At 32.4% G+C, this 13,555-nt stretch overlaps 1 protein-coding gene across 1 annotated transcript in view; it reads left to right on the forward strand.

Annotated features, from left to right (window-relative positions):
- The first annotated feature begins 12,093 nt into the window (after positions 1-12,093).
- LOC124358640 (transcription factor 15-like) overlaps positions 12,094-13,555 on the forward strand; it is a 33,178-nt gene continuing 31,716 nt past the window's right edge. Inside the window, exon 1 of the mRNA XM_046810939.1 lies at positions 12,094-12,185. The gene's annotated coding sequence lies outside the window, so the exon portion shown is untranslated. The remainder of the gene's footprint in view (positions 12,186-13,555) is intronic.

Here is a 13,555-nt window from a genome sequence, read left to right on the forward strand (position 1 = left end):
AACCCTTACACGCGTTTTGTAAGTTCCAGGCTCAGTTGTTATAATTATACCAGTTCCAATACGTTGTCATAATTGTGTGTTTTTGTATTTACAATTTACAACCCTATAAATCCTTACTCATAAAAGGTGGTTGTACGTATTATTTTACAACTTACCATTTCTCTTAACTTTGGTTTTATTATATTAAATTTATGTCGGTTTTAATAATTACCGGAAAATATATGTATTACAGTGTGTTACTTATAATAATAATAATAATAATACATAACTTACGTAATATTAGAGGACACAGTGACCCCTAAATTATTCGTACTCAGAGTTTCAATTTAAAAGTTGTTTTGAAGAAAGCACTTGATAGATAAACAAAATTAAAAGAATAAAGGGAGCTCGAGTTTGTAAATAAATCGGTGCTTGTTTTTATATCGTTACGACTCAAATTTGTCTCCGAGATAAGATGAAGAACATTTTAAAGACCCTTAGGGAGTTTACAAACAGAAATATTTCAAACACATAAACTTGCACCAAACAGACATTAGGGTGATGGATGGTTTCACTAATGGTGTCTCTTAGGAGTTTCACTCGAAGCCCTTAGGAAGTTGAGAATTACTCTTCGGGAGCTTTCCTCTTATAGGGAACAAAGATAAAAAGTTTTGTTTGGCAGTAACCTCTTTACATTTCGCACTGAATGGGAGACAAATGACGGAAATAAAACTTAGAGCCCTCAGCTCTTTGGAACTTGTTCATGAAATGAATGCTTTTGCTTAGATTTGTTTTCCAAGAAAGCATTATATTCATAACTCATTCGGTAAAATGTTTGCACTGCTGGGAACAGTACAGTTGTCTGATTGTAAAAAAATAAATTGTTTAAGGCTCTCAGAGTTTGGTTAGTTTCCAATGTAGATGTGTGTGTCCGTTTAACCTATACGTAACATCGTTTATTAATATCTGTAGTAGATGATTTTGATGATTACAATTTCATGTCTTATTACTGTTCTAACCAAAAGTTTGTTAACTTCGGATTTCGGATCTATTGTCGGATAATTACACATTTTGTAGGCGTACGAAGGACAATATAAAGTCAATGTGTGAAACTGTTGTCAAAAATAAGTGTTGCAATACTTCTCACAAGCAGAGTTTTACAGAACTAACATAATCTATTATTGTAATCGATATAAGTAATTATTGATTGATTGGTTCTTTTGAACAAGCAAACAATAAACAATGATCCGATAACGTAACGAAGGAATTAATATATTTATCATGTCTACACATGATTGGCCCTCACCGGGATTTGAACACGTGATCTCTCAGTTAGAGAGCCGAGACTATAACAATTAGTCTTCGGAGGAAGATTTTAAGAATGTCCTGTAGTTTCCTCAAAAATCAAAAAACGACACAAGCATTTAAGAATGTTTTTTAGAAATTTTTGATTTGGATTTTGTGTTTTCTCAGCGTAGCCTACAAATTTACAGAAATGTATGTATACAGGCCAACTCGGTCTAACATCACAATCTCATTTTTCAGGAAAACATTGAACAGTCAGGATGTAAGAGGCTATGTTAATGGGCGTAGTTCTGTAATCTAGCTACAAGGAGGTAACCCTGTTTTTTTTTTTAGTTTTGTAGCAGTGCACATTTGCCTAAAACGTATAGGGTAAGAACTAAAGTTTGACATGTGCATTCTGTGCGTGTTATATATATATAAAACTTTTGTTAATAACAATTCCATTACGTAGAGTTTGACACCAACGCACTGCCTCTTTGCACAACGTTTTGTCCTAAAACCACGCTATAGTATTAAAAATAATCAGCAACACACTCGACCTGTATCAAATCATTATGGAACTAAAAACGAAAACAATGACTAAAATAGCTGAAGCCGCCCCGCTACTGCTTGGTGTAGTCCAGGCCTGCGAATACAACGTAGTCAATGTTTCGTCTACTCTAGCCATAGCCACGGATGCTAGAACAAGACAGTAAGGATCCCGCGCAGGCCTCTACGAGCAGGTGACGTCATCAGGACCACCCGCACCGCTGCACAATACAGCCAATGCACGGTATTCGCCGTGTGATTTTAGTTATTTCATTATTTGTTGGTATTTGACAGTATAATAATTAATGCCAATAAATAAGGCCTGTACTATAATAGGTGCAACATCTAAAAATTGAAAAATGTAATTTAACATCTTATTAAAAACGTACAAACATTCTATTATAATTGCTTTAGATGCTATACATGAGCACAAACAATGATTTCTATACAAGTATTTGAAATATTAAACATGAAAAACAGTGTAGTGTTTTAAATTTTTAATGAATTTGAAAATCTTTTGAAATTATAGTGCAGTAAAAGTAAAATCATACACATTTATGATCAAATACAGCATGGCATTTAAGCAAAACGTTTTAAAAGTAATGGTAGACTACCTAGAGCACTCAATATAAATATTCGTAGACAAGCTACACGTACAGGTCCTAGTGACGTCACTGACCCACCACGTGATCTCTACCGTTTTGTTCTAGAATCTGTGATTCTAGTCCAGTATATTTCAGCGCGGAAAATCGGCGGCGTTTTATCTGCTCGTGTAGTTCAGGTGGAAATGTTTATATGTAAATGTTCACAAACTAACAAAACTTTCAGCAGTCTTAAATTGCCCTATACAAATAATCACAGAACTCTCTACCAACATTTTCAAGTATTATTTCTGGACCAAAGGCAAACTGAAATATCGAATTTAAAACTTTTGAAACTCAATAATTACCCGAATATCCGCTATTTTGTTTCTTTCACTCGTTCTGTTATGTACAAATTCAAATTTTTAATTGTTTTAATAAAAAACTTAAGTATTTATTAACAACCTTATTTATATAAGGTTATAATTTCCTGTTATTATAGTGGTGTTTGCACCTTATACACAGTTTGATAAGTTAAATGTTTTTAATTTGAGAACGGCTTATAGTAATATATTTGTATAACCTAAAGGTCTAATCATAGTAAAAATTATTAAAAAAAGCTTTATTTTTAAAATGGTCTTCCTAAAATTTTAAGCGTAAATATTTTAAAAAAAACATCATATTATAAAAAGCCATAGTTATCACATTTTAGTGAGACAATTTAATGACAAATCCAGCGATATCAAGTAAAAGAAAATCGGTTCATAAATAAGGGAGATAATGCGCTTAATAAAACGATAAAAAGTTACTAAAAATATCCAGTCATTATGTGATATTAGGCCTTCCGTTTGTGAGACACAACAATTTGTAGTTTTAATTTTAGCTGCTCTAAATCAGCTGATTATAATATTATATTGTTGAACTGCGGCCATAATATCCTTACCCATTGTAATATTTAGGTTTCTTTTGATTAAAACCTATGAAATTTGTTTATAATCTACAAAAATAATAACTTTATTTACATACGACTTCTATCGAATTTACAAATGTGTTTATATTATAACAGAGTACAAAATAATTAAGGGACCAATTTCTGCTGCTGGATGAACAGTCTCAGTCCAATATTCAACAATCGATGTTCAATATTCCTACAGCCGGTTTTATTGCACATTTTGAACCGTGTCAGTAGAGTTAGCGCCACATGAACAAATTCGAATTTTTAATCGTTTTAATAAAAAACTTAAGTATTTATTAACAACATTATTTATGTAAGGTTATAATTTCCTGTTATTATAATGATGTTTGCACCTCATACACAGTTTGATAAGTTAGCGGTAAGCATATTGTTTCCGCTCTACGGAAGTCAAGAAACAACACAGCTTAAAGCCAGTTTGCTTCTGGATTATAACCTTGAGTTTTCTTTAAAACAGTTCTATCTTTCGTTTGAACATTGATGATACCAGCTTGAGTTGCTATATTACTAATCTATCTATGACCGTCAAGCAGTAGCGGTAAGCACCAGCTAGAAAGATAAGGCCTTAGAGTAACATATTATGCAGGGTGATTCCGATAAAAGTGAGCATTTTTACGGATTAATAGAGGATGTGATTACAAACATTTTTTGTTCAATACACGTGGGGTCGAAAATGTTCCATATCCCAGAAAATTGAAAATTTGTGAAACGCCTCCTTGTAGGCAACACGTAGTGTTTCTTTTGAGATTTGGACAGAAAAGCGCAAAACTACTGAAACTAAATGTGTTTTTCTTCTTAATTACAAATAAAATAACGACTTCATGCAAACAAGAATAAAAAAATATAATTAATTGTTATGTATACAAAAAGGTTGTAGAGATGGAATTTCTCGAAATTCACTGTGTTTGTAAACATAGCGACATCAAAACAATTGAGAATTACCGATACACCAGCAGATAGGCTTATCTATCACCACTTATCACCGCTCTTATCGCTTGACTTATCATAACGCATTATGTTTTGGTTTGTACGACTTTATCGCCTCCGAGCCATCTTACACACAGTAAATCACAATGCTGTTTAATGTTGTTCTTTTGTGTTCTGTTTCTTTGTTATGATGCAGTAGTTTTCTGGTCACATCTTTTCTTGTATCCTTTGTTAGTCGTGTTAAAACATTAACATTTCGGTGGAGAACGAGATTGAGTTTAGTTTGAAATACTGAGGTCACACTAAACCCCGATAAACCGTTATACTTGGGCAGAACGGGCCGATATGAGTCCGGCACTGGGCGCAGCTGGCTCGGCACAAGGTGCACGCCAACTTTATCAAGAAAGGTACCCAGGAAGTGTTGTTCCCGTTGTGCGTACTTTCCTCACCGTCGATCAGCATCAGTGTGCGTTTGGTGGCGCCTATCATGAACGTGATCAAGTCCAGGATGGATTAGAGCTTGGAACGGTTCAATGACAACCGTACGGACCTGTAGGTGAGTTGTAGCACGAGAGTTAATGTCAGCCAGAGCTTTATTTGGAGGATAGTACATGAACATTTACGCCATCCGTATAAAATCCAAAAAGTGTAAGCGCTCAGTCCTGCTGTTTCCATAGCTTCTCGTGAGGCATTTGATATGAGGTTTTTGGAACATGGTGAAAAATCACTGATTTTTGTTACATCGTGCTATTCACGGATGAAGCCAACTTCACTTCCTAGAAAGGTTTCAGTAAGCGTCTGGACTGGAATAGTGCAAAACGTACTTGTAGAGCCATATACCCTCCATCCTCACATCTATGGCCATGACTACGGTGGCATATTTCGCGAGGTGCTGCCGGAACTGCTGGAAGATGTGCCTCTTCAGATCTCGAAAGTGGTTCCAACACGACGGCGCTCCTGTGCAATTTACGCGAGCGGTACATGATTTCCAGGACCAGGAGTAGCCAGGACGATGGATTGAGATGAATGGGACTGTCCACTGGCTTGCGAGGTCTCCCGATCTTACACCGCTGGCCTTTTTCCTTCGGAGCTTCATAAAAGACCTGGTGTACGAGACATCGGTAAATAGTGTCACATTATGAGGTTCTTGTAAGTGTTATTACGAAGGAAATAACGTTTTGTTTCAGCAATATTGCGTTTTTTGGCCGAATCTCAAAGGGATGTTACCTACAAGAAGAAGTTTAACAAATTTTCAATTTTTGTCGAAACGAAACATTTGCGACCCCATGCGTATTGCACGAACATGTTTATATTTACATTCTCTATCAACCCTGAAAAAATGCGACCTTTTATGAGAATCACCCTGCATAGAAAGCTTGAAGCGATGCTTTAATGGGTTACAACTTTTTAGCTGTTGTGTAGGCGTCTGCTTTGGAGCGATCCGTGGGCTTGTGGGCTAAGCTACGCTGTAATACCCCGCGTCAATGATGACTGCGATAGTCAACTTGTGCTCGACCCGGGATCTATGGGTTGTCTCAGCCAGTGCTAGTGCACTTGTCCTACCTAACTGACATTCTTGTCCTAAATATCAACCTGTACAATGATTAATGTTAAATTTCTGACTACCATTTCACTATTGTTTAGTAAATAGATAGGTATATAAATATTTATTAAATAAAAGCAGTACACATAACTACAAATATAAAATTTTAAACTCAGCGAATTACTCTCAGCTAGCGATATACTCTCTGTAAATACTTAATATGAACTCATTTTTAGGTACAAAATTATATTTTAAACTAGCAGTTACCCGCGACTTCACACGCAATTTCGGAGGCTTTGTAAAAACTAGTAACATTGTGTTTTATATTTAGTACTAAATATTTGCTAAAATTGTATAGGTAGTTAAAAGTGCATTAACAATTACATACAACATTATTTTCGTTTATGTTTCTATTTCCACTGAAAAATATTGTATAATTAAAAAAAAATGTTAAAGCTGGAATTGGTACATACATTAGTTTAAAAGCACAATCCATCGAACTTTCATCTAGTAACTCTCAACTTTAAAACTTTACAGGATAAGAATTTCCTCTGCAAAGTTTCTATTACTTTGTACGGAAACAGCGGGCTCTACTACGGGCGCGGGGACCAACTTATGATAGTAAAAAAATTAGTACAAGAACTCCTCTGTGCTATCGAACACATTTTAAAATGTTATATTTGGATTTAAACTGGCTTTCAGCATTTTTAGAATGCTGCTATTGGTTGTGATTCGCATTTGTACTTTTGACTTTCTTATAGAGCTAGATACACAGTATAGTCATTCTAAATCCTGCATCTTACATTTTTATAAGTGGATTACTCCCGTTTCGGTATGGTGATTAAGTATTTTGAAACCATTAAGGGTAACTGAAGTATTTTTTTTATAATAGATGTCCTCATCACCAAAGAAAATCCGTTTGGTTTCGCCATGGCTGAAAACCCATAATTAACAACGGAATTGTAAACGAAACGGAAATCTATTTTCAAACGAAAAGACATACTCAGGTAAGATTTTCAATCTGACAGTGGGAATCTGGTACTGTACCGACTCTCCCCTTATTATGTTTGATAAGATCCTCGCAAAGGCCAATGGCCTATGAGGATGAGCAAAATAACTATTAAAAGGAGACCGGCCTCTCTTTAAAAAACGAACGTTCAAAATTTTATTCCTGAGATTAATATTACAGTTTTCAATATTCATTGAAACTTTTTACCGGTGTATATATTTACGCTTTAAAAATTATACTATACTTAACTTTGTGTACATACTAAAACACAATTAGCATTTATTTAATTTTAATTAACCCATTGGCGTTACCTTTTGTTGATTTGAGCAGATTTAATGTCAAATCAATTATAAATTTAGTAGTCTGAAATATGCAATGTTTATAATATCAAAACGAAACCTGACACAACAATTTTTAATTTGAAATCAAGTGTTCTTTTAAAACTGTAATAATTTTTTTAATAGCTTATACAGTTTTATTATATTGTTAAACTCTTTACTTGATATAAAAAAAACCGGTATAGTTTACAGACACATCACAGTTGGTGTTTACATTTCGCTTTTATATGATTCTCTTTTACCACAAATCCGATGCGTAAAATTACATTGCTGCAGAATGACGGTTGGCCTTAACAAATAAAAAGTTTGTTACCTAATTGTGTAACGAAACAAGAGCTACATACTCGGTAGTGCAAATGAAATAAAGTTATTTCTCCTACTTGGGAATTTTTATGCTATTATCTGATTTTAATTTAATACACCTTAAAACCTGTAAACCTTATTGATCACTTTGCTTGCTGAACAATCCCAATCTGTTTTCTGATATTTCTCCATCAATCCAGCAATTGCGTTATGAGTCAATCACTTGTTTATTCATCTTGAAGTAATAATATTCTTAAACTCAGGAATACTTCATAGATAATTTCATTTTATTCTCACCACAAATTATAAATACGTAAACACAATAAATTGTAGTAATAAGTGACGGTTTGGTTTTCTCTGAGTACGTAAATTGCATTTTTATGAAATATCAAAGAGATTATAAAATCAAGATCCATAACTTAACTTTATTATACCCCAATAAACAACATAGAATTGATAAAGGTAAAAAAGTGTGTTTTGGAATGAAATTCATCTTTGGGGAGTAGCCAATTAAAAATTACCGAAGCAAGAGATACCTTTATAATAAAACAATATGAAGAAACGCAATTTAGTGGTTTATTATTCTATGCGTCTACAATAGAACCAAAAGTATGGCCAACAACGTAGACAAAATATTTCATAACGTGGACATCTGAAGTGACACATTAATAACAGTTTTTTTGTAATACAAAAATTGTATTAAATTAGTATGTAAATCTTATAGTAAACCGCTTTCTCATAGTAGTCTACTTTAATTTTATTAAATGCATAAAGATATTAAGAGCGTCCCGGTCTTTTATGAATACGTTAATGCTAGTATCTGTTTAATTAATTAGTAAATTATAAAATTCATAACTGTAAACAGATTTAAATGTCATGCCCACAATTAATTTTAATTGGAATGCTTGAATTTCGTATAGCACATTAATTTAATTGTCAGAGTGAGGTAAGCAAACACTATGGTAGTATGCGAGGAATCTACAAACGGCTCAAATTCGTGGTAATTTAAAAAGTGTTTTTGTTTAAAGTATTGCATACATACGAGTCCAGTACTGATTTACTATGGTAAAAAATAACACAAATCGTAAAATAGTTTAGATGTCTTCCGTTGTATAATGCTTTTTCGATATAAAAGAAATATGTAAGTGTATACAAGAAGTAGAGCTCTGATATAGCTTTAAAAAAAATTATGCATTTTAGTTGTTTTAAAGGAATACTTATCCTTATGAAATTATTGTATAATTGAATTTTCGATTTAGTGTATTAAATAATGCAACTAAAAAACCTGCTAATACTTATCCTTATGAAACCGTAATGCCTAATACCTACACTGCTCGAAACTTATTATTTTATGCCACTGGTAGTGTAAGTAATCGATAAATACAATCTGTATTTGTTTATGTAGAAATCGTGTGTTTATATTTTTTTCCGTTATTTATGTTTTTGTTCAGTTTCATTACATTTGATTTTGAATTTGCATGTTTTTAAAATAGCCGTAATCTTAGAAACAATGGCAATAGTTTTTCTAGTAAAACGATGAACCTCAGCAATACAAGCTATCACTTAATATTAAACTTGGCGTAATATGTTATAGTCAGGTTTTTATTATAAAACGTAACAGATACACATAAATACGGAATACGACAAACATTTGTTATATAATACCTATGTATATTTTATAATTGCTTAGCACCAAATATACAAGAAAATTATCCAACTTAATTTTTCCAACATTCTTAACTAAAAGACATAAGTACTTAAATATCCACGTAATATTTTAAAGATTAAGAAATCAATGATTACAACATATCTTTAAATAATAGCGGTTCATCCATCGAAATACTCATAACCATCATTAAAAGTCGCATTCTTGTGTTGTAATAATGTGTTAATAACTTGTGTAAAATGTCAAGCGCCATAAAAATATGTAAATAAACGCTTGTAAACTGTAGTTGTAACTGTATATTTTGTAACAATTGTTTATTTTCACAAGGCATTGAATAATATGACTCCTGAGGAATCTTACAATAATAGGTTTGTAACATATAAAAACATTTTCTATAAATTATTAAAAAAAATCAGGTTCGAATCGAGTTTAAGATGTAACATATATTACAAATGTGATTCGTCTTATTTTAAACTATTATAAAATTGTAAAACAAGTACGTTGAAAGTCTAACAAACTTGATGCAATTTCAATTTTTGGTAAAACCGCCTTCTTATTAACCAGACAAATCACTATCAACGAAAATGTAATAATCTAATATTTTGTTACAAATGAAATCAATTATAAACTTTGTATTCAACCTTGTTTTAAAGTATTGAATAAGTAAAGATAAAAAACAACATGTCATCTTATAATAAAATATTTTATGAATTAATATGATACAATAGTACATACTGCGTCTAATATGATATCATCAAATTTAATACCTTAATATTTATTGGATTTACTTTTTTTAGTTTGAATTTTCTACACGCATTACTATATAGTGAAAAATTAAAACAACTTATTAATTGGAATGCTAAACAAGTAAAATATTGTCTTGCAAGAGGTCTTCGAAGGGGACGCCGACTAAAGTAGTGGACTAATCGACCCTGCCCGCTTAAATGAGCTAAAGCAGCGGCGTAGGTAGTTGAATGAACGCCCGGTGGTGTAAATCGGCTCTCTTTTGAACATTGTAGGATTTATTTTATTCAGGTGTTTGGCCCAACGACCCGCCTACATTATTTTTGTTTAATATTAATTCATGGTTCTATTACGCCACTCATCATTGGGTCAACGACTCTATACCAGTAAATTAAATCTTTAAGGTTCGTTGGACCACGACCCCTATTTTGTACATTTTACAGAAATGAAACAAACAGGGTCTTTAGGCCAACGAGCCAGTGGAGTAATCGAACCACCATATCTTTATAAATTACATTTCTTCAGGAGGATCGATGGGCCAAGGATCAGTGGAGTAATCGAACTGTTTACTTTCAAGGGCCTGTTTCCAATTCGCTTTTTATAAGCATCAATTTTTAGAATGAGTCCACTCCATCTTTAATCCTATTGGATGAATTGTTGAGAGAGCAGACTCACATTTCAACGGCGTTGGTAAATTTTACGGTAGAAGGGCATCATTCATAACCATTAGGATGATCACCAGCAACTTTTTGTCTGAGAAAATATTACAGAAAAACTCATTGGCACTCTTCTTAACTAAACTAGAATGCCATATTTAGAGGAATGCTTAAAGACGCTTTAGTATGCTTTTTGTCTTTGTCATAATAACAAGGCAACATCAGATTGTTGTTATAATTTTTGAAAAACGAAAATGCAATTACATGGAAATTCTCAAAAGGCAAGCTAAACTACAGTTTTTACAGGATTACGGTCAATAACTTTTACATCATGATTTTCATTTTTCAAAATAAAATATCCATATGCTGATTCTCAGCAAGCAAATACATTTTTACAGATTACGGTTAACTTTTAACATAGATTTGTCATTTTTCAAAATAAAATATCAATATGCATGATGGAAATATGCGTTTTCACTATTATTACGAAGATTTATTTTCACTTAATGATTGCATTGATACACAAATATCTTGTTAACGAAGCCGAATATAACTGAATACGTACTAGGTTGGCGGTGAAATTACAGAGTATTATTTTGAACTTTACCTGAGATTACTACCATGTATATTTAAACTACGTCGCTTAAATTAGCTTGCTGATCAGAAACAATACACAAAGTAGAATTTAAAATACGCTATAATGCAGTATTACCTGCAATGTTTCGTAATTAATCATTTGATCTGACGTTCTAGTAAAATTTAACTTCTCTTCCGAAACAATAAGCATTACTCAACAGTGCATTTCTTTATTTTATACACATCAGTTACATATGTCAATAAAATTATTACACAAATCTAGTTTCTCTGTAATTTTAGATTCAGTAAGTTTTTTGTACTTCAGAAAGGTGCCCTAACTACTTGTATAAACTAAGAACAAATTTTACAAATTTATCGGCAATAGTACAAACTTATATTTTTAAATGTAATATATCTTTTGGGGAAGGTACAATAGAACAATTTCAATACAAGATTCATTAATTAAATTAACTTAAACATTGGTTATTTGTATGAAAGTGAATAAAAACATATTACAGATTACAGGGGAATATAGAGGGTTAGGGTGTTCAAACTCTTCCTATAACGTATGGCACGGTAATTTCAAACTATAATTTAAATAGAGAAATATTAATAAACGTTATAGGAGTTAAATAGTTTCGGAACAAATAATTTATACTTGATATATTTCAAAATTGTGGGTGCTGGAATTGTTCCATTGTTTATATTTCCAAGTATATTTCCAGTAAAACATCTTATTTTGGAACTCCTGGTTACACCACTGCATCGTACCTTTATTTATCAATGAATATTGACGATTGCGAGTCAGAATGAAACTGGTCATCTTTGAGCAGTAAATCTACTTCTACAGCTAGTGATAAACGCGCGAGAAAGCTGACATTACGTTGATAACACGGTGAGTGTTTGGCGGGCAAGAATGTGCAGACCTCAGAGTGTTATCATATGTTCCGGCCACTAGCGCGGACGGGGGAGGGGGTGAGGGGCGGTCCTGGAGCATCAGTCAGTCGTTCAGCAGAAAGCACGACGAGGAAACGGAAGTCGACCCTACTAGCGTGAGGTATGTCTTAAGCTATTCCTATTACTCGAGCCATTCTTATTAGATAATTTTCTGAAAATTCCGGCCCTAGGTATAATAAATAACACATACGTAAAGGTGTCACATTAAAAAAATAAGTTTAACAATAAAACACTAACTTGCAAATTGATAATTATAACTTTTTAAAATTATTATTCAATACAATTTGTGATTTTGATACATTTTTACAAACTTATAAACTATACTTAAAAATTAATGGTTTTTTAAAGTGTATATAATACACTTGTATAATGATAGCCTGAAAATTTTACTTCATTAGTGTGCTAAAATGTTTTAAAATCCATCTGACACAGAAATTAAAAACGATCGAGTTAAAAAAATGATTGGATCAAAGCCGGGTAACGGCAATTAGTAATTTCTTTCTCAAATACAGTAAAACCTTCTGAACATGCGTGTTTCATCCATTTCTATTTTGTTGGTGTTGAGTTATGTTTGAATAGCCTCATAGCTACACGTATGTTTGCAGCACATTGTAGATTTTCAGTAACCTATGTGTTAGTAGATGTAGCCCAACAATAGCTAATATATAAGAAGTATATTCTTATTTACTTACCTAATGTAGAATCAGTAAGTGGACAACAATACCACCCGAATTATTTCGAAACATTAATTGGTTCATTTCAATACAACGTAAATAAAATATCTGAAACGAAATTATTAATGAAACCTTAAAGTAACTTTACCAAAGGGAGTCAATCGTTAAGATTTTCTATAATTCCTTTGGTATACTTTCTTTTCAAAGACTGCTGTAAATTGAATCATAAATCATTCAGTTTATTTCACAAGCTTCCTCGAGGAAGTAATCTTACAAGCACTTGTAGTTCTAGGAGATGTAAAATTCTTAGAGCGCAAAGCGTCACAACTTTTTCATTTCAACCTTATTTATAAACTAACCGAGAAACGTTTACTCCAGGACAAAGTTTTAAGTAATAATTTTCTCTGTTACTTCTATAAAGTTCACTAAAAAGTTCTCTCTGTGTACATAACCTACTTTCTTTAATGGTAAATCTTAATGGAAATAGACATAAAATATAAATTAAATTCCAAGTTTAACTGTAATTTTTAAAATAAAATTGATTACGCATTATTAATATTAAAGGTCAGTATGTACAATGTTGATACTTTAACAACTCTTTACAATCGGGCATGCTAGTATGTTATTGAAAAAATCGAATCCTCCATCTTTAATTTCCTTGTATTATACAATAATAGTTAGTATAAACTGATTGGTGTATAAAAATATAGTCTCTTAAACACTTTATTCTTGCTTTCTATGAGGTCACGACATAGATAACCATGTATGAAGTGAAATTTTAACATTTTAGATCATT

Source organism: Homalodisca vitripennis, chromosome 3, assembly GCF_021130785.1.
Source record: "Homalodisca vitripennis isolate AUS2020 chromosome 3, UT_GWSS_2.1, whole genome shotgun sequence".
NCBI lineage: Eukaryota > Metazoa > Arthropoda > Insecta > Hemiptera > Cicadellidae > Homalodisca > Homalodisca vitripennis.